The sequence below is a fragment of the Myotis nattereri genome (genome assembly GCF_964212035.1).
Source record: "Myotis nattereri genome assembly, chromosome: 13".
Classification (NCBI taxonomy): domain Eukaryota; kingdom Metazoa; phylum Chordata; class Mammalia; order Chiroptera; family Vespertilionidae; genus Myotis; species Myotis nattereri.
The window spans coordinates 18,616,293-18,636,001 of NC_138088.1; the positions used below are offsets into that span (position 1 = coordinate 18,616,293).

At 54.7% G+C, this 19,709-nt stretch overlaps 1 pseudogene across 1 annotated transcript; it reads left to right on the plus strand.

The window, feature by feature from the left end:
- Positions 1–16,780: 16,780 nt before the first annotated feature.
- LOC308528691 (ubiquitin carboxyl-terminal hydrolase isozyme L1-like) lies at positions 16,781–17,802 on the plus strand (annotated as a pseudogene). Its single transcript has one exon. The product of its transcript is annotated as a ubiquitin carboxyl-terminal hydrolase isozyme L1-like (transcript).
- The last annotated feature ends 1,907 nt before the right edge of the window (positions 17,803–19,709 follow it).

The window sequence follows — 19,709 nt, forward strand, 5'->3', positions numbered from 1 at the left end:
ACGTAGTCTGGCTCTGAAGCGCGAATTCTTCGGCGTTACACTAAGCTGCCTCCTGCGGGCAGTGGCTCCGCACCTCCATCCTTAGTGGGGATTCCAAAGCCTTTCAGGATGTGGGGGAAATAGAGCCACGGAGGGAGGCTTAATTATTAGGGAGGAGTCAAGGGTAGGGGGAGAAGAGGAGAGAAGAAATAATAATCATATATTGGAAAATAGCTTTGCAATTTACAATGATCCATTCCTTCATTTATTCAACAAATATTTGCCAAGGCTCCATTACATGTCCAGCCCTGTGCTGGGAGCTGGGGAGATGGGGGTGGGGCAGAGCTGACACCCTCCCCTGGGGAGCTGGCCTGGTGGTGGTGAGGCGGCCGTGCGGTGAGTGTTCCAGAGCGAGACAGGCAGGGTGGGCCAGGGTGGTTCAGAGGCCAGGTGTGCCACCTGCGGGCTGGGCGACCTTTCTGAGCTCAGTTTCCTCAGCGGTGACCTGGAGTGAAGCATGCCCACCTCCCAAGGATGCTGTGAGGAACGAATAACAGCACCAAACCCTAATGGTCCAGAGTCAGTGCCGCCGGGAAACATGACCCATTTCTTAGCCCAGACTCACCGTCAGTGACATGCCAGGGCGCGTGAGGGCATCGAGTCTCTGCTTTTATGTCGTGAAGGCTTCCTTTTCTTTCCTTTAGTTAAGGTTTCAGGGTAAATGGATGTATTCATACTCAATACATGAAAACCCGCTCAAAAAATGCCGAAACAAAACACCGTTCCCGGGTCGGGCATCTGTTAGCTTTCAGGAACACCCGGGCTCCCCGAGCCTGGGAGCTGGGTGGTTTTGTGGGCGCTGGAGAAGCGGCATGACGGAAGTGGGGTTCTAGCAAAATGACATGGCAGCACACGGGCTCCTCGGGCACCCTCGAGGCAGGAGAGCAGGCCACTGGTCACTGATGGCCAAGGAAGCTGGCACGTCTGCAGGGACCGCACACCAGGCGCGGGGACAGGAGATGCGCTTGACCACCTGAGCCACCCACCCTGCCTACCGCTCCCCAGCCTCGCCCCCAGGCCAGCCCCACGCTCAGCACCAGCCCACCTCCTTTGAAGAGACACACCACACACACACATACACACACTACACACACACTCACACACACACACTCACACACTCACATATACACACACTCTCACACACACATACACACACTATACACACACATACACACACACTCACACACATATACACACACACACACTACACACACACATACACTCACACACACACACTCACACACATACACACACTCACACACATACACACACACTCACACACACATACACACACATACACACACACTCACACACACATACACACACACACACACTTATTTCCAAGTTGGCGGGTCCCAACGCGGTGGTGGAGCTGAGCCGGGCACAGGAAATCCAGAGGCCCCAGCTGCCTCCCCTGCCTCAGCTGTGACTCCAGGGACCAGGTCCTGGCCCTAATTTGCAGAAGAGACTTCTGGCCACAGAGCATCACCAAAGTGCAAGTCGAAGGGGCCACCCCGAGGTCTGTCTACGGGGAATTATAGGACAGCGGTGGCCAGGCTCCCAAATTACAGGGCCGCCGGGCTGGCTGGTGATGGGGATGATAAAAATAATCATGGCTCGAGTCGGGAGGTAAGGAGAGGCTCCTTCCCATGGGAAACCGGGGTGGCTACAGACGTGGCCTTGGCAGGGCCACGCTTCCTTCTGCTCTTAGCTCTGCAGACGAGCAGGCTGCCAGGAAGCCACCCCTCGGCCCCGCGTCAGCCAGAGGCTGGCCCTGCCCCGGGGGCCTCTGCGCCCAGCCCACAGCAGCAGCTGGTCACTGCAGTCCTGCTGGCTGAGAACTGCTGGTCCACGACAATTTCGGCAAGAAAGAGGGTGTACAATTCCAATGCTAGTTATTTCTCTTTTGTCCCATCTTTGGAGACTGATTTAAAAAACAACAACAATCCTTGGGACAGTTTACTGAGCCCTGTGTATAGAGCTTGTAGGGAGCTGTTTTGTTTTGTTTTTCTTAGGAATTTTGGCTTTTGTTTATTTTTTAAAATATTTTTTGTTGATTTCAGAGAGGGAGGGAGAGAGAGAGTTAGAAACATCAATGATGAGAGAGAATCATTGATTGGCTGCCTCCTGCACACCCCCTACTGAGGATGGAGCCCACAACCCGGGCCTGTGCCCTGACTGAGAATCTAACTGTGACCTTCTGGTTCAGAGGTCAATGTCCAACCACTGAGCCACGCCAGCTGGGCCAGGGGCCCTGACTTTTGAAATGTGCTAGAGGGCAGAGCAGTGTGCCCAGGAGGCTACCACTTGGTGACAGGTGGGCTGGCGAGGAGCCCCGTCTCTGCACAGAAGCACGGTTGCCCCAGAAGAATTCCCTGGAAACTGATAACATTAGCTGCCTCCAGAAAGGGGAACGGGCAGCTGGGGCCACAGGTGGTGGAAGACTTTTATTTTTGCTTTTGCTTACCATGGAGAGGCTCAGAAGATGCAAAATGGAAAAGTAGGGCATGGATTGCGAGGAATTTGTCCCGAGAGAGGATCGGGGACATGCACAGATGTCCACATGGGGATTTTACACAGCGTTGTGTGTGTATTTGACTTGGTGAGGGAAATAAATTACATGTGTCCGAGGAAAACTGTATCGCTCTTGAGAAGAACAATGTAGACCTACAAACATTAACCCAGGAAGACACCATGTAACTGTTGATGGGAAAAGGTGTGATGTAAAACAGTGTGGATTGCATGACCCCGTTTACGTAAAATCAGGTGCACATGGGTACACGGATCACATGGACAGGTGTCTGGGAAGATGACCATCTGAAGGTTAAGAGCGACTTCGGGCTCCAAGCACGGCAGAGTCACTGTTCTCCAGGAACACATTAGCCAATAACAATCATGTTGGGGTGAAATGTAAACAACTGTTTGGAGGCGCTGGAGAGCTCCCCGAGCAGGAGGAAGACGGAGGGGAGAGGACTCCGGGGGGAAGGTCCTCCTGGGAGGGGACACCGGTGCTCCAGTCCCACCGCCCCCCGCCAGCACCCCTCCCCCAGGGCATCCCACCCTGCCGCTCCAGACAAACTCAAGCAGAGGCCTCGGGTTTCAGGGTCAGAGGTCGGAATCCGGGGCTGGTCCAGCAGCCAGATGCTGAGGGAGGAACTCAACAAGGTGGGAGCCACAGAAGGGGACCCCCAAATCTGCCTGAACACCCCCTTCAGATTCTCAGATTCCTGACCTGCGTGTGTATGGGCCGCGCTCTGAGGAGGCCAGGGAAATAGGAAGCACTTGGAAATCCTAGAACAGAAAACATCTGATATTTTTTTCCCTGAAGGACATTCATAGCATGCCCACCTATCCCCCACCTATCTTAATATGTTGTGCTTTCATTACTATTCACCTGAAATATTTTCTAATTTCCCTTGTGATTTCTTCCTTGACCCCTAGAATATTCAGAAGTGTCGCTTAATTTTAAAAGATTCAGGGATTTTTGGATGTCCTAATGCTACTGATTTCTAATATAATTGGTGTGATGCCATTGCATTGTGTTGTTTCAATCCTTTTAAATTTGCTGAGGCTTGTTTTGTGGCCTAATATACGATATTGGGTCGGCATTCCGGGGTTTTTGGAGAGACCGCGTCCTCCATAGTGGGTGAGTACAGTGTTCTGCGGATTTCAATTAAGTCCGAGTTCCAGGAGGAGGGAAGTGGAAGATGAGGTCACCACGTCAGGAGAGGAGACTGTCCCAGGAGTCCTCAGCAGACGTCTGTTCATACCTGTGTTATGGGGCCGTCCCCGCCTGCAAGGGATGAGGGCAGGTGAGGCTTTCTAAGATTCTATGGAGAGAAGGTCAGGGAGGAGGGGGCTGGAATGGGTGCTGAGGAGGTGCAGTAGGTTGAATGTTTGTGCCCCCAATTCCCAATGCGATGGTACTTAGAGGGAGGGCGTTTGGGAGGTAATTAGGCCACAGGGGTGGCGACCTTGTAAATGGGATTAGTGTCCTTATAACAGAGACCCCAGAGCCTGGCCAGTGTGGCTGTAGGTCGAGTGTCGTCCCATGCACCAGGAGGTGGCCGGTTCGATTCCTGGTCAGGGCACATGCCTGGATACTTCTCTCTCATCTAATTTATGTTTCTGTCTTTCTCTCCCTCTCCCTTCTTCCCTCTGGAATCAATATATAAATAATCCCAGAGAGCTGCTTTGCCCCTCCCACCATTTGAGGACACACTGAGAAAACTGCCTATGAGCCAGGAATCGGGCTGTCACCGGACAGGAATCTGCCAGTGCGCTGGCCCGGGACTTCCCCGCCTCGGATCCGTGAGGAAGAGGTTCCTGCTGTTTTGTAAGTCGCCCGCTCACGCCTCTCTGGTCTGGGTTAATCTGGGATAGTCCTCCAGCCTCGCTGGTCACGGTGGTGATCTGCTGTGTCCCGAGGCCCTTCGTGTGCCTTCCTCGGGGCTCCCACCTGGATTTTTACTCGCAGTCCCTCGGTGTCTGGGCTCCTCTGAAAACAGGGCCCGAGACAAGGGCCAGGTGCAGGTGCGGGAGTTCATGGGGCTGAAGAAGAGCAGGATGCAATGGGAAGGAGGGAACGGAATACTCGGCGCATTGCTGAGGCAGCAGGGGCTGAGGCAGCAGGGCCTGTCTCCTGCAGTCGGCATCTCAGAATGGTCACCAGGAGCTGAGCCGCCGCCCGCCGGCCCCTCCCGGACTGGCAGAGGATTGCTGCAGGGGCACGAGCTGCCCCGGGGCCCAGCGGCCAGCAAGCCAGGTGCGCCTCGTCGCCCTGATCACGTTCACGCTCTGGACGGCAGAGGAACGATCCCGTGGGCCCTCATGGTTGGTGAGGCCCAGGCTTACTCACGACGCTGGTTCCAGTCTGCACTGCCCAGCGGGATCCGGAGCCACAGAGCAGAGATGGCTCCCACGCGTCTCCTCCATCCATCCATCCATCCATCCATCCATCCAGGGGACCAGGTGGGCCAGGGAGCTGTGTGGGGGGGACCCGGGTGGGCCAGGGAGCTGTGTGGGGGGGACCCGGGTGGGCCAGGGAGCTGTGTGTGGGGGATCTGGGTGGGCCAGGGAGCTGTGTGGGGGGGACCCGGGTGGGCCAGGGAGCTGTGTGTGGGGGGACCCGGGTGGGCCAGGGAGCTGTGTGTGGGGGATCTGGGTGGGCCAGGGAGCTGTGGGGGGGGACCCGGGTGGGCCAGGGAGCTGTGCGCGTAGGGAAAGTGCCTCTGCTGTCTGTCCGGGCTCAGAGGCTCGGAGTGAAGGGATGTGTGTGAGCAGAGCGGGTGGGCGGGAGGTGAAGGACTCAGTGCAAGGGGAGCAGGGCCTTGTGGGGGTGACTCAGCTCACAAGCAGGAAGGAGCCAGTGTGTTGCGGGTGAGGGAGGAGACGGGAGTGCAGAAAGGGCTCCCGGGGAGGCGCTCGGAGCTCTGCGCTTGCCCCTGCGCTCATGTCTAGCGCTGCCATGGCCAGTCATCACCCCCGTGGTGGCTTCACACCACAGTGTCCCCCCAGCTTCTAAGCCACATGTCCCACACGGTCTCCCGGGGCCAAGACCCAGGTCTCGGCAGAGCTGTATGCTCCTCCGGACGCCCCAGGGAGAGGCCACCTCCAGCTTCGAGGGGCCACCCCATTCCTTGGCTGATGGCCTCTTCCTCCATCTTCAAAGCCAGCACCCGCGTGGCTCCAATCCTGCTTCCAAAGTCACGTCTTCCTCTGACCGCAGCTGCGAAAGCGTCTCCCTTTAAGACAGTGGTTCTCAACCTTGGCTGCACATTAGAATCACCTGGGAATCTTTTTAAAATCCTCATTTCTGGGCCTCATCCTCCGGAAATTAACAGAATTTCCAGAGGATGAGGCCCAGAAATCAGGATTTTAAAAAGATTCCCAGGTGATCCTGATTTCTGGGCCTCATCCTCCGGAAATTAACAGAATTTCCGGAGGATGAGGCCCAGAAATCAGGATTTTAAAAAGATTCCCAGGTGATTCTAATGTGCAGCCAAGGTTGAGAACCGCTGAGCTAGAGGCTGATATAACTAGGTCAGCGATGGCGAACCTATGACATGCGTGTCAGAGGTGACACGCGAACTCATTTTTGGGGTTGATTTGTCTTTGTTAAATGGCATTTAAATATATAAAAGAAATATCAAAAATATAAATCTTTGTTTTACTATGGTTGCAAAGATCAAAAAATGTCTATATGTGACACGGCACCAGAGTTAAGTTAGGGTTTTTCAAAATGCTGACACGCTGAGCTCAAAAGGTTCGCCATCACTGGCCTAGGTGGTTGTCGGTGTAAATGCTTGTTGCAAACTTGTGACACAGAAAAACGGAAAAGGAAACCAACACACGCACGCACAGTGGGACTCTGTGTGGAGATGTAAAAGGATAAAGCACTCGCCTCACACTGTGCCAGGCTTCACACCAGCATCCCATTCAGCCCCCCTAGTGGGAACCGCGACCTCCTGGTTCATAGGTCTCAACCACTGAGCCACACCCGGGGGCTGTGCATCTTTTTAAGCGAGATGCACAGAAAGAAAAGATACCAGGAGGATATTTTCCTTTCTTTTTCCCTATGTCAGCCGGGGGAGGTGTGGACGTGGTAACAGGTTTGAGGGAGGCGCCTCCCACCGGGAGTGATCACCCAGTCACCACAGTGTGAGCCACAGACGGATCTAGAATATCCTCAGGGCTCTCTCCCAGGAGCCTCTCCCAGGGCTTTCCTTCCCTTCTTGCTTTTTCCCAGCAATGAGCACTGGCTTTTCGCCTGTCCGACCCTAACTCATTCCCAGCGGCTGCTTCGGAAGGAACGTGTCAGGGGCTCTGCAAAGAGGAGGCGGGAAGGAAGAGGGAGGAAGGGGGGCGGGTCAATCAGGCCAAATTGCAACAACCACATGGTTCCTCTCTGCGGTCACAGGGAAGAAAAAGAGCCCAGCTGGCATGGCTCAGTGGTCGACCTATGAACCAGGAGGTCAGGGTTCAATCCCTGGTCAGGGCACATGCCCAGGTTGTGGGCTCGATCCCTAGTGTGGGGCGTGCAGGAGGCAGCCGATCAGTGATTCCCTCTCATCATTGATGTTTCTATCTTTCGTTCCCTCTCCCTTCCTCTCTGAGATCAATAAAAATATATTAAAAAAAAAAAAGAAAAAGGAGCAAATGACAAAATGGCAAAGGCATCGGCAGGTTTGTCCCCAGAGCCCCTTCCCGGACGGCCAGGGTGGAGGGTCTCTGTGTGGTAGTCGCCTCCCCCCCCCCGGGCGGGCGGGCCGGCCGCGCGTGTCCACCTGCCCCAGACTCGGCGGCCACAGCGAGGGGTCGTCGCCAGGAGAGAGGACTGGCCGCCACGGGCTTAGCGCTGGGTCCTCAGGTTTGGTGTCTGCGCCCTCCCAGGGCCCTGGGGGTGGCGCGATGGCCACCTGCTCACGACGGTGTCCAGATTCACTGTCCGACTGGAAACCTGAAGACAGGGCCCCGTCCTGCTTGGCTGGGGCAGCGGGGGGCTCCCAAGAAGAGTGTGTTGAATGAATGCATGACCCTCAGCCATCATCTGTCCCTGAGGGGTGGCTCAGTTTACCCACGGTGGTCCCAAATCACTCAGCCAGGGATGGAACTGGAACCCAGTCCCCTGGAGGCACGTGTGCTGGACTTACACCCAGGACTTCCTTCAGTCTTGTGAGCACTGTTATCATCTATTTTACAGACGGGGAAACAGAGGCACAGAAAGATTAAAGTCATAGCACATCAGAGGCTGGGCCAGATTCTAACGCAGATCCTCCGGCTGGGTGGCTGTGACCATCCCGGAGCGGGTCCGTGATGTGCCCACGGCCACACGTCTGGGGGTGAGACCCAGTCCGGGACCAGGCTGTCTGCTCCTCACTGGACCAGGCCCAGCCAGGTGAATGTAGCTGGTCCAAAATCTCCACAAAATTGGCACAGAACTACAGGACCGAGGGCCGTGGCTTGACTGAGAAACGAGAAGAAAAGGGTTAAGGGTTTGAACTGGTGTCGCTCTGATGGGTCGGCAGCGTGTTGTGGCTGCAGGGGGCTGTGTGGCGCGTTCATAGGAGCACGGTGTGTGGAGAACAAGGGAGGCGGCAGGTGCTCTCTGGTCCTCGTCCCAGGCCGCACCGGGTGGCTTCAGTGCATTACCAGAGGCACGACCATGGGGACGAACTGATGTCAGAGCTCAAATAAGAAGCGCTATCGGGGCTAGGAGGTGTTCAAGGCTGCGGGGGACCCGAAGGGGACTTGATCCCTGACTTACGTGAGGTCTCCCTCTCCCAGCCCTGACAACTACTAATCTGCTTTCTGTATGGGCTTGCCGACCCGGGATATTTCATATAAATGGAGTCATACAATCTGTGACCTGTGGGCACTGACTTCTCTCACTTAGCATCATCTTTTGAGGTTCATCACCTTAGAGCGTGTATGCATGTTTCATTCTTCTTTATTGAATAACTAGAGGCCCAGTGCGGCGGGGGGGGGGGGGGGGGGGGGGTGTCCCTCAGCCTGGCCTGCGTCCTCTCACAGTCTGGGATCCCTCAGGGGATGTCCTACTGACAGAGTGGGCCTAAGCTGCAGTCTGGCCTCCCTCTGCGGGAGGCAACCAGAAAGCCAATTAGGGGCAGCGCTGGCCGGCGAGGCCCCATCCCCGCCCCCATCACCCCTCTGCCTCTGCTGTTTGCTGACACCTCACCCCCCCCCCCATGGCCATCCCCTCCCTCTGCCCATTGGCACTCACCTTGGCTGGCCTGGTGCCACCTGCTTGCCAGCCCCACCCCCCTCCGACTGGTCGTTCCCCCATTCGGTCGATTTGCATATTACACTTTTATTCTATAGGATATTCCTACCGAACTGTCTCCTTCAGTTCCTGGAGGGCACTGAGCCTTTTCCCACCTCCAGACTTTGCACAGGCTGTTCCTGCTGCTGCAGCTCTTCTCCCCGCACTGCCCCAGACCAACTAACTCCTGCACCTTCTTATGTTTCTTTCCTGGTTCCCAGGATAAAGGAGACCCCTCTCTCACGTGCCCTTAGAGGACCCATCCTCCTTCATCGCCCTGAAAACACGTTGACTCTGTGTGTGCGTATCTGTGTGAAGTTCGTCTTCCCTGCTAGATTAGAAGCCCATGTGGCAGGGCCTGGGCCCTCTAGTTCATCATTGTGTCCTCAGCACAGCACCTGGCACTTTGTAGGTGCGCAATCTTTTCTTAAGTAAGCGAGTGAGTGGTTTTATTAAACACCTACTGGGGACTAAAAGGTTTATATACATCAACTTTCCCCAAAGCCAAGCAAATTAGTGGCCAGAGTTGGCATTCAATAACTTTCTGGATCATTGCTGCCCAATTCTGCATCCTCCTCAGCTCCTCTGGGTTTAGGGGTCTGGGTACGGCTCCCTAAGGCAGCTGTGGGCTTATGTAGAAACCAGAGAAGACAGTTTAGCCTGCTATTAAGAGCACTTAGGACAGGGGTGGGCAACACCTGGCACACGTGCCAAACATGGCACACCAGTCTCTTTTGCTGGCACGCGAAACCCTCTCTTATAATCTTCCATTTACAATTTTTTTTTTAATATCGACTTTTTTATTTTTCAGATAAATTCAGTGTAGGTGCATCTTAGATAAATAAATAATTTTACATAACAAGTTATCTTAAAGACCATAGACATGGATTGACGAGAGGGGGGAAGAGCAATTTCTATGCCTCTGCCTTAACTCTCCCTGCCTTCCTAGATCCGACCAGTGTTTTGGTTTCATCCACATACGCTTGGGAATCTTTGTTCTCAGTGATGAATTTTGTTAAGTCTCGTAATAGGAGTAGCCTGACGGATGAAAGTAGTAGCTCGTGCATATCTCTGAAGGTCACAAAATATAAACCCGATGTAAAATATCTGTCATCAGCGATGCAGCAGCAAAAGTCCCACTGATAATATCACACGGAGTCATAAAGTTTTCTGTCGGACTATCAGTGTACATGTATACATTAAAAAATAAATGTATTTTTCATCATCATATACTGTGTTTTTGTCGCTCAAATGAATTTTATTATTTCTCCAAGGTTCTTCACATACGTACACCTTAAGAGATATCAAGTAGGTATAACATGTTCTCAAAATATTAGGGTTAGCACGCAGAAGAATTTTGAGTCAGAGATTTTGCTGGTTTGGGCACGCACTCACAAAAAGGTTGCCCACCCCTGACTAAGGACATCGTTGCTATAAGGTCTCCTGCCCCAGCCTGGCTCTTCCTTGCTCCCTGACCCCGTCCCTGGACATCTGGCTGAGTATGAGGTTTCGAAAGAGTAGGAGCAGGGTACCCCCCCCCCTTCCTCTGACCCCCACCCCCCCACCCCGCCACACACACACACACACACACACACACACACACACACACACACACACACACACACGGGTTAGCACAGCAAATGTTGTGTTCTTCTGCCCTCTTGTGGTCCGTCTCAGGATAGCAAGTACCAGTTTCCTTGCCTCCCTGATGCTAATGCTGCAACTCGCCACGAGAGGGCAGGCTTCTCAATACTATCCCATCCAATACAATACTTCCCCCTTCCAACCCCAGCTTTAAAAAAAAACTACATATTTAAAAAACACTCAACTGTACACTTCACACATTCAAAGAGTACCATTCAATATTTTTTATATATTTACAGAGTTATGCAACCATCACCTCAATACAATTTTAGAAAACTTTTATCACCCCAAAAGAAACCCCCATCCCGTTACCACCCACCATTTTCCACTGCCCAGCTCTAGGCAACCACTAATCTGATTTTTGTCTCTATATATTTGTTTGTTCTGGACATTTCATATAAAGGAACCATACAGTCTATGGTCTTTCGTGACTGGCTTCCGTCATTTAGCACAATGTTTCAAGGTTTATCCACGTTGCAGCATGTATCAATGCTTCATTCCTTTTGTTGCAAACTCATATTCCATTGTATGGCTATGCCCCGTCTTATGTACACACCCATGAGCTGGGGGATATTTGGGATATTTGTGCTGTTTCTGTTGTAGCTGTTACAAATAAGGCCACGATGACGTTTGTGTGCAGATTTTTACATTGGATGTGTGCCTTCTTTTCAAGTCTCTACATATATTTAGGTGAAAACTGCTTAACTCTGTGTTTAACAATTTGAGAAACTGCCAGACATTTTCCACTGCAGCCGCACCATTTTACATTCCAGCAAAGCTGTGAGCCCACGGAGGGCAGGCCAGACCTAACACAGGCCCAGCGACTGTGGTTACTGACATGTGGGGACCGTTGGACAATGAATGCAGCAGGCTGGGAGGTGTGGTAATCCCGATGGACCTGGAGGGACGTTTCTTTGGGGAGATGAACTGTGGGAAGTGGCCAGGGCAGCTCGGAGAACAAGGTCGCACAGTGTGAGGGGCTGTGGGAGGCTCAGATGGCGGAACACAGACCCTTGGGAGGGACTCGGGCAGCATTCCCACACCTGGCACCCTGCCAGGTAACGAAGGAGGAGCTGTGAAAGCCTCCCCTGAAGAAAGTGGGGTCCCTGGGTGTGGGAGATGGGGGTCCAGGTGCAGGGGGTGCAGGGCAAGGGGAGGAGCACTGGTGGAGGCAGGAATGGCTGCAGAGGCAGGGACGGGGTCAGGAGGGAGGGAGGCTGCAGCAGGGAGGCCGATGCAGCAGGGCCCCAGGGCTCTAGGACGGTGGGACCAGACTCCTGCCCAGGAATGCCCCCTCCATTCGAGGACGACATGTGAGGTGCACGGGCCCCAAAACGTCTCCAGTGCTGGCTCCACAGGGTCCCTACACTCACCTTGGCCATTGTTGAGACAGAACCGAGACCAGAGTCCAGTGTGACATTTTCTGGGCCAGGCCAGCCCTTGCCTTTGAAAGGTTCTTGTCCAGTCCTGGCCGGTTTGGCTCAGGGGATAGAGCCTCGGCCTGCAGACTGAAGGTCCTGGGTTCGATTCCGGTCAAGGGCACATGCCTAGGTTGCAGCCTCAGTCACCAGTAGGGGGCGTGCAGAAGGCAGCCGATCAAGGATTCTCTCTCGTCATTGCTGATCCTATCTCTCTCTCTCCCTTCCTCTCTGTAGTCAATAAAAAGATATATATTTTTTTAAAAAGCTTCTTGCCTGTAGAGTCTCAGGGTTCCTGACTCCCAAATCTGTCTCTGCTGGGCTCACCTGTGCTCCACGCTGTGCATGTCTTCAGCTTCAATGAGAAATCTCAGCTTTAAGGCCAATGGGGTCTCTGGGGCTTGGGGGTGGGGGTGGGGGTGGGGGTGCTGAATGTGGCCACATCCAAGGGCTCAGCTGAGTGACTGGGACCCCACAGGAAATCAACACAAACTCTAGGCGTAATTGCTTAATCGTAAATGTTGGCAACTAACTGAAATCAATTTTTAAAACCAAACATAATTCCTTCAAGACCGCAGGCCAAACACAGCCTTGGGGGGTGGGGGCAGGCTGGGTGGCCGCAGGGCTGCAGCCCCAGCTGATCCCCGGCTTCCTCGGTGATTTGGAATCTGCACAGTCCTCCACCCCAACCCCACTGTGCTACACGGGCAGGTGGGGGGGGGGGGAGCTGGGGCTTGCAAGCAAAGCTGTTTCCTTCCAATGTGGTCAGAAAGCCCCTCAGGCCTCCCTACCATTGTTCCCAGCATTAGTACAGCCACAGCTTCTCCCGCTCCTGTTAGGGCTGAGGGTGTAGGGCTAGGGGTGTGGGGCTGAGGGTGTGGGGCTGAGGGTGTGGGGCTGAGGGTGTAGGGCTGAGGGTGTAGGGCTGAGGGTGTGGGGCTGAGGGTGTAGGGCTGAGGGTGTGGGGCTGAGGGTGTGGGGCTGAGGGTGTAGGGCTGAGGGTGTGGGGCTGAGGGTGTAGGGCTGAGGGTGTGGGGCTGAGGGTGTGGGGCTGAGGGTGTAGGGCTGAGGGTGTGGGGCTGAGGGTGTAGGGCTGAGGGTGTGGGGCTGAGGGTGTGGGGCTGAGGGTGTGGGGCTGAGGGTGTGGGGCTGAGGGTGTGGGGCTGAGGGTGTGGGGCTGAGGGTGTGGGGCTGAGGGTGTGGGGCTGAGGGTGTAGGGCTGAGGGTGTGGGGCTGAGGGTGTGGGGCTGAGGGTGTGGGGCTGAGGGTGTGGGGCTGAGGGTGTAGGGCTGAGGGTGTGGGGCTGAGGGTGTGGGGCTGAGGGTGTGGGGCTGAGGGTGTAGGGCTGAGTGTGTGGGGCTGAGGGTGTGGGGCTGAGGGTGTAGATCTGAGGGTGTGGGGCTGAGGGTGTAGAACTGAGGGTGTGGGGCTGAGGGTGTAGGGCTGAGGGTGTAGGGCTGAGGGTGTGGAACTGAGGGTGTAGAGCTGAGGGTGTGGGGCTGAGGGTGTGGGGCTGAGGGTGTGGGGCTGAGGGTGTGGGGCTGAGGGTGTGGGGCTGAGGGTGTGGGGCTGAGGGTGTGGGGCTGAGGGTGTGGGGCTGAGGGTGTGGGGCTGAGGCTGTGGGGCTGAGGGTGTGGGGCTGAGGGTGTGGGGCTGAGGGTGTGGGGCTGAGGGTGTGGGGCTGAGGGTGTGGGGCTGAGGGTGTGGGGCTGAGGGTGTGGGGCTGAGGGTGTGGGGCTGAGGGTGTGGGGCTGAGGCTGTGGGGCTGAGGCTGTGGGGCTGAGGGTGTAGAACTGAGGGTGTGGGGTTGAGGCTGTGGGGCTGAGGGTGTAGAACTGAGGGTGTGGGGTTGAGGGTGTAGGGCTGAGGGTGTAGAACTGAGGGTGTGGGGTTGAGGGTGTGGGGCTGAGGGTGTAGATCTGAGGGTGTGGGGCTGAGGGTGTAGAACTGAGGGTGTGGGGCTGAGGCTGTGGGGCTGAGGGTGTAGAACTGAGGGTGTGGGGTTGAGGGTGTGGGGCTGAGGGTGTAGAACTGAGGGTGTGGGGCTGAGGGTGTAGGGCTGAGGGTGTAGAACTGAGGGTGTGGGGTTGAGGGTGTGGGGCTGAGGGTGTAGAACTGAGGGTGTGGGGCTGAGGGTGTAGGGCTGAGGGTGTAGAACTGAGGGTGTGGGGTTGAGGGTGTGGGGCTGAGGGTGTAGAACTGAGGGTGTAGGGCTAAGGGTGTTAGCGCTTAGGAAGGAGCCGGATGACGGATGTCGGATATCGGGGTGACTTCCCCAGGGAATCAGCAGGTGGGTGGTCTCAGTGGGGGACGGGGGAGAGGTGGGATGGGTCTCCAGGCTCTTTCCTCTCATGGGGAAGGTGTTACAGGAACAAATGAACTGCCAGGACCCCTCTCCATGCTCAGCGATCCCCACTGGCCCTCTGAGCGGGAGGCTGAGGCCAGGTCAGGGAGCCGCTGGGTTGATCCCACCCGGGCTTCTTGGGCAGGAGCTGCTCCGAGTAAAGTCACCCCACAAACATCTGGAGAGGGAAGTGAAGGAGTCTCCCGGCTGACTCCCTTTCCAGTTAGACCCCAAATCCACATCCACCCCCAGGGGGCGCGTTCAGGGCATCCGGGGGGCCACCCCCCATCAGCCTCCCCAGGCCCGGGGCCCCCCCCATCAGCCTCCCCAGGCCCGGGGCCACCCCGTCTGCACCCCGGTTTCTGATCCTCTTTCGCTTCTCCTTCTTGGAGGCTGGCAGTCCCACCCGCCAGGGTTGCATAAAATTGCATTTCGAAACGATGAGGGCTTTGGCGGGTTCGCGGCGGGTCTGGCGCAAGCTGCAGGGGGAGGGCGGTGCCCGCGGGGGGGGGGGTTGCGGGGGGGGGGGACCCGGCTGCCGCAGGAGCCGCTTCCCCAGAGCCCCCCTCCCTCCCCCCACGCGGCAGGTTTGCGGTGGAAAATGCAATCACTGCGCCCCCACATCTGGGGCTGCTGTGTGTGGCGGAGGGAGGGGGGAGGGGGAGGGGGAGGGTGGAGGGAGGGGGGCCGCAGGAAGTTTCGGAGTCTCACCTGCAGTGATTCGTTATTAGTAACGGCCTCTGGGCTTTATTTTCTATTCCCCTTCCTTTCTCCCTTCCCTCCCTCCTTCCGTTTTCTCTCTCCCCCTTTCTCTTTTTCTCTCTCCTTTCCCTGTTGGTCTGTCTGTCTTTTCACCAGCAGGTCCTGGTTCCCCTCCTGTGCCGGGATGTTCTGGGCTCAGAACCCTGTTAACGGGGAGGTCTGCTCCCGCCCCCCAGGAGCTTCCCGTTTGTGGGGGGGGGGGGGGCGGTGACAAGTGGGAGACACACAAGTGCATACCGTGGTGCTAAGGTGCTGACGGGACGTGCACCGGGGTTTGCAGGGCGCACAGACATGCATGTGATTTTGTGGGGGTTGGCTGTTAGAACACAAGGAGCACACACAATGCACGCTGTTCCAGAACTTGTCTTTCTCCCTTCAAAAGGCCTGGTGGCACCCTAACCGGTTTGGCTCAGCGGATAGAGGGTCGGCCTACAGATTAAAGGGTCCCAGGTTCGATTCCCGTCAAGGGCATGTACCTGGGTTGCAGGCACATCCCCAGCAGGGGGTGTGCAGGAGGCAGCTGATGGATGTTTCTAACTCTCTATTCCTCTCCCTTCCTCTCTGTAAAAAATCAATAAAAAAATTTTTTTTAAGGCCTGGCGGGGCTTCTCCCAGCGGCACATACAGTCCTGGTTACTGTTGGTGGCAGCACAGTCCTCCATCCCACGCTGTGCAGCTGCTGCCTGAGACTCCCACAGCTTCTAGAGCCAGTGGTCTCAGGAGCGGCCTCGGGGGCTGTGTGTGTGGGGGGGGGGGGGGAGGGAAGGGGGGATGCGGCTCTGCCTCGGCTGAGCAGGACCAGACCTGCTGTGACTGTGTCCGCGCCGGCTGCCCTAGCTCTAGAGGAGGCCCTGGGAATGCGGCTCTTTTCAAAAAGTCCCTCCGATCTCTCCCAGCACAGCTGGGAGGGAAGCGCTGTGAGCATGGGGGGAGGGGAGGGCCACTGAGATTCTGGAAAGCACTGACCTCCAGGAGGACAGGGGCCCAGAACCTGCTGGTGCCTCCGCCCGCGCTCACCCCGGTTAGGACAGGGCGGCACCGGGCTGTCGGGACTCTTGCTCCCCTCCAGCCCGGCCCCTCCAGCCACCCTTACGGTGGACAGCTTTTTGCAAGTTTCTGCAAATTAAAGACCATGGGATCAAGATAGATATGTTTTCTTTCTTAAAAAATTAAGATTTAAACTGCTTTCCAATGACTAAAGCTATACAGTTCTGATAAATAAATACAAACGAGAGGTGGACAAGAATAGGCAATTCACAGCTGAAGGGTGAGTATGTGCAAAGGGATCTCAGCAAGATTTAAAGAGACACACAAATTAAACCAGCGCTGACACCTCTTCCCACCCACACCATTGGTAAGAATTAAATGCTTGATGCCACAAAGATAGGGGAGATGGGTATTGGTACTTACATAATCTCCTAGAGGGAGTTTGCTAATATAGATCAAAAGCATTTTTAAAATGTGTTCTGTTTGCCCCAGCAAGTCCACTCCTCGGAAACACACACGTGCTGAGGTATGTACCATGTGTCCATTGCAGCCATTGGTTATCTCATTAAAATAGTTGGGAACAACCTACAGATCCAGAAATAAAAGGTTTGCTAAAAAAAAACAACAACAACAAAAAAAACAAAAGAACCCCAAATCATTCTGCATCCACAGGGGAACAGTAAGCAGCCACCACAGGGAGGAGGCTGCACTGATACGGAGCAGTGGATGCCCTCCATGAAAAAAGCAGCTCTAAGGCAGTGTTTGGATATGGTCCCAGTATTTCCCAATGTAAAGCCATTGAAGATGCAGCTCAAACCCATGGAGATCAACCCCAAGATGCTGAACAAAGTGCTGGCCCGGCTGGGGGTCGCCGGCCAGTGGCGCTTTGTGGACGGGCTGCGGCTGGAGGAGGACGCGCTGAGCTCGGTGCCGGCGCCCGCCTGCGCGCTGCTGCTGCTGCTGCTGTTCCACTCACCGCCCAGCATGAGAACTTCAGGAAAAAACAGATTGAAGAACTTAAGGGACAAGAAGTCAGCCCTAAAGTGTACTTCATGAAGCAGACCCTTGGGAACTCCTGTGGCACCACTGGGCTTATACATGCAGTGGCCAATAACCAAGACAAACTGGAATTTGAGGATGGGTCAGTCCTGAAACAGTTTCTTTCTGAAACGGAGAAGTTGTCCCCTGAAGACAGAGAGAAATGCTTTGAAAAGAATGAGGCCCTTCAGACAGCCCATGACACTGTGGCCCAGGGAGGCCAGTGCCGGGTAGATGACAAAGTGAACTTTCATTTTATTCTGTTTAAAACGTGGATGGCCACCTCTATGAACCTGATGGGCGAATGCCTTTTCCGGTGAACCACGGCACCAGTGCAGAGGACTCGCTGCTGCAGGATGCCGCCAAGGTCTGCAGAGAATTCACTGAGCGTGAGCAAGGGGAAGTCCGCTTTGCTGCCGTGGCCCTCTGCAAGGCCACCTGCAGCCCTGCGGGAAGGAACTAGCTCTTCTCCCCTCTTCCCTTCACTATCGAAATACATCCCTGCCAATGTCGTCTTAAAATGCTCGTGTTGTAAACGACAGCTGTTCTCCTTTGGTTCTGTAGCTGTACTCCCGCTTGACCACATCCAAGCGCTAGCAGAGTTCAGCTGTCGACTGAGCAGTTTGATGTAAGCTTCCGATGGCGAAGCATTTCCCCTATTATATGTCCCGTCCCTCAATATCTAATGCTTTAAATGGCTACTTTGGTGTGTGTCTGTAAAGGCCTTGGATGTGGTTTCCATTGTTTGTCCTTATAAGGAATAAAACTTTTCTGCTGAAAAAGAAAAAGGTTTTGTATTGTGTTGATTTGTATTGCGTATTCACAGGGAAACTACAAGAAGAGGCCCTACAATGTTCATAGAGGTTTTCTTTGGATGGAGGGATTTGAATGTGTCTTTCCTTCTCCCTTCCTCTCTCCCTTCTCCCTTCCTCCTCCTCCTCTTCCTCTTCCATTCATCTTCCTCCTCCTCCTCCTCTTCTGTTTTGCTCGTGTGCATTGCTTTTCTCTTTCGATGAATCTGAGTTACTTGGGCTCTGGCGCAGGGACAGTGGCTGTGGGGTACCAGAGACAACGGGGAGAACCTGAGTCCCATGGCTTCAGGCGAGGGCAGGAGGGACCACCCCGTGGTCCCTGTGTTGACACACCCTCCTACGTGGCTGACAGGCGCCACCTTTCCTGTGCTGAGCCCTCCCCCAACCGGATAGGGTCCCATTTTTGCATAAAAGCAAATAAGTGTGTGTATTTGTTTATGTATCCATGTACATGTATGTATGTATATAGCTGTGTATGTGTACCTGTGTGTATGTGTTGTACACACATGTGTCTGTTATACACACATATATATGTGTGTATGTATGTGTGTGTAAGAGGATATTAACTGTTAACACTGGTTATGTCTGGACAGTGGAGTTACAGAGGTTCTTTCACTCTTTACTTTCTTTTCAAAGTGTTTTTAAATTTTATTTTCGATCACAGTTGGCACCCACAATGACATTGGTTTCAGGCATACACCATAGTGATTGGACATTTAGATCATCAGAAAGTGCTCACCTCAGTAAAGCTAGTGCCCACCTGGCACCGTACCTCGTTGTCATGAAATCACTGGCTGTGTTCCCTGCGGGGCTTGCCACCAGGGGACCGTTCTGCAACCACCCATTTGCGCTTCTTAACCCTTCACCTTCCCGCCCTCCTCCCGACTCCTTCCCACCTGGCAGCGGCCAATCTGTTCTCTTTTATGTTCATGCATGTCTATATTGCTAACTATATGTTTACTGATATGTTTACTATCAGAATGTAGTAATACATCGTTATTGGGAAAATACAGAAAAGCAGAGTAAAGAACCCACATTGCCCTTGGTCTGTCCCACCGAGGCCCCTGCGTCCCTGCCACTTCGGCTCATTGGCTTCCGGTTTTCCTCCTGGGCCTGTTTCTGTAGCTGCTGACCATTGGCATAAACAATTGCACCCCTCTTTTCCTCCACCTTGCATTTCTCTAAGCATCGCCCCCACGTGAAAAAGCCTTCCCATGTGGCACCGTTATTGCCTGTGTGATATTCTACAGCCATCTTGATTTTCTTAATAATTTTCTTACTGTCAGCCGTTTGAATGTCTCTAGCTTCCTACCATTGTGACTAACGTCCTGACAAGCATCTCTGTACGCAATGCTTTCTTGTCCGAAGGCCTTAGGATCCGTTCCCGGTGGTGGCTGAGGTCCTGGGCGAAAGGGAAGGACCCCCGTTAGGGCCCTGGCCCCCTGGGGGGACGGAGCCGCCTCCACTACCCCTGCCTCGGGAGCTGCCCTCCAAGGAAAATCCCCACTTCACTGTCTGGTGAGGCCAGTTCCGTTTCTGAGTCTTCTCCCTGCCAACAGACTCAGCTTCCTCCACTTCTGTCCTCGGTCCCATGCTTAGCGGACCGAGCAGGGTTCTGTGGGTTCAGATCGTGACTGGCCCCGTGCCTGGCTGTGTGACTTGGGGAAAATCACTGGACTTCTCTGGGCCTCCATCTTCCTTCTCTAGGTGCTGCCTTCCTTCCTGCGTGGCTTCAAGAGCCAGGGCCTGACCCTGCCTCCCAGGCGTCAGGCGTGGTTGGGTATTCTCACTCTTGTTCTCCCTCCACGGGATCTGGAGGGAGATGCTGCCTGGCTTTGGAAGGGGTGTGCCCGGTGTCTCCCCACCAGCACAGCAACCGCAAA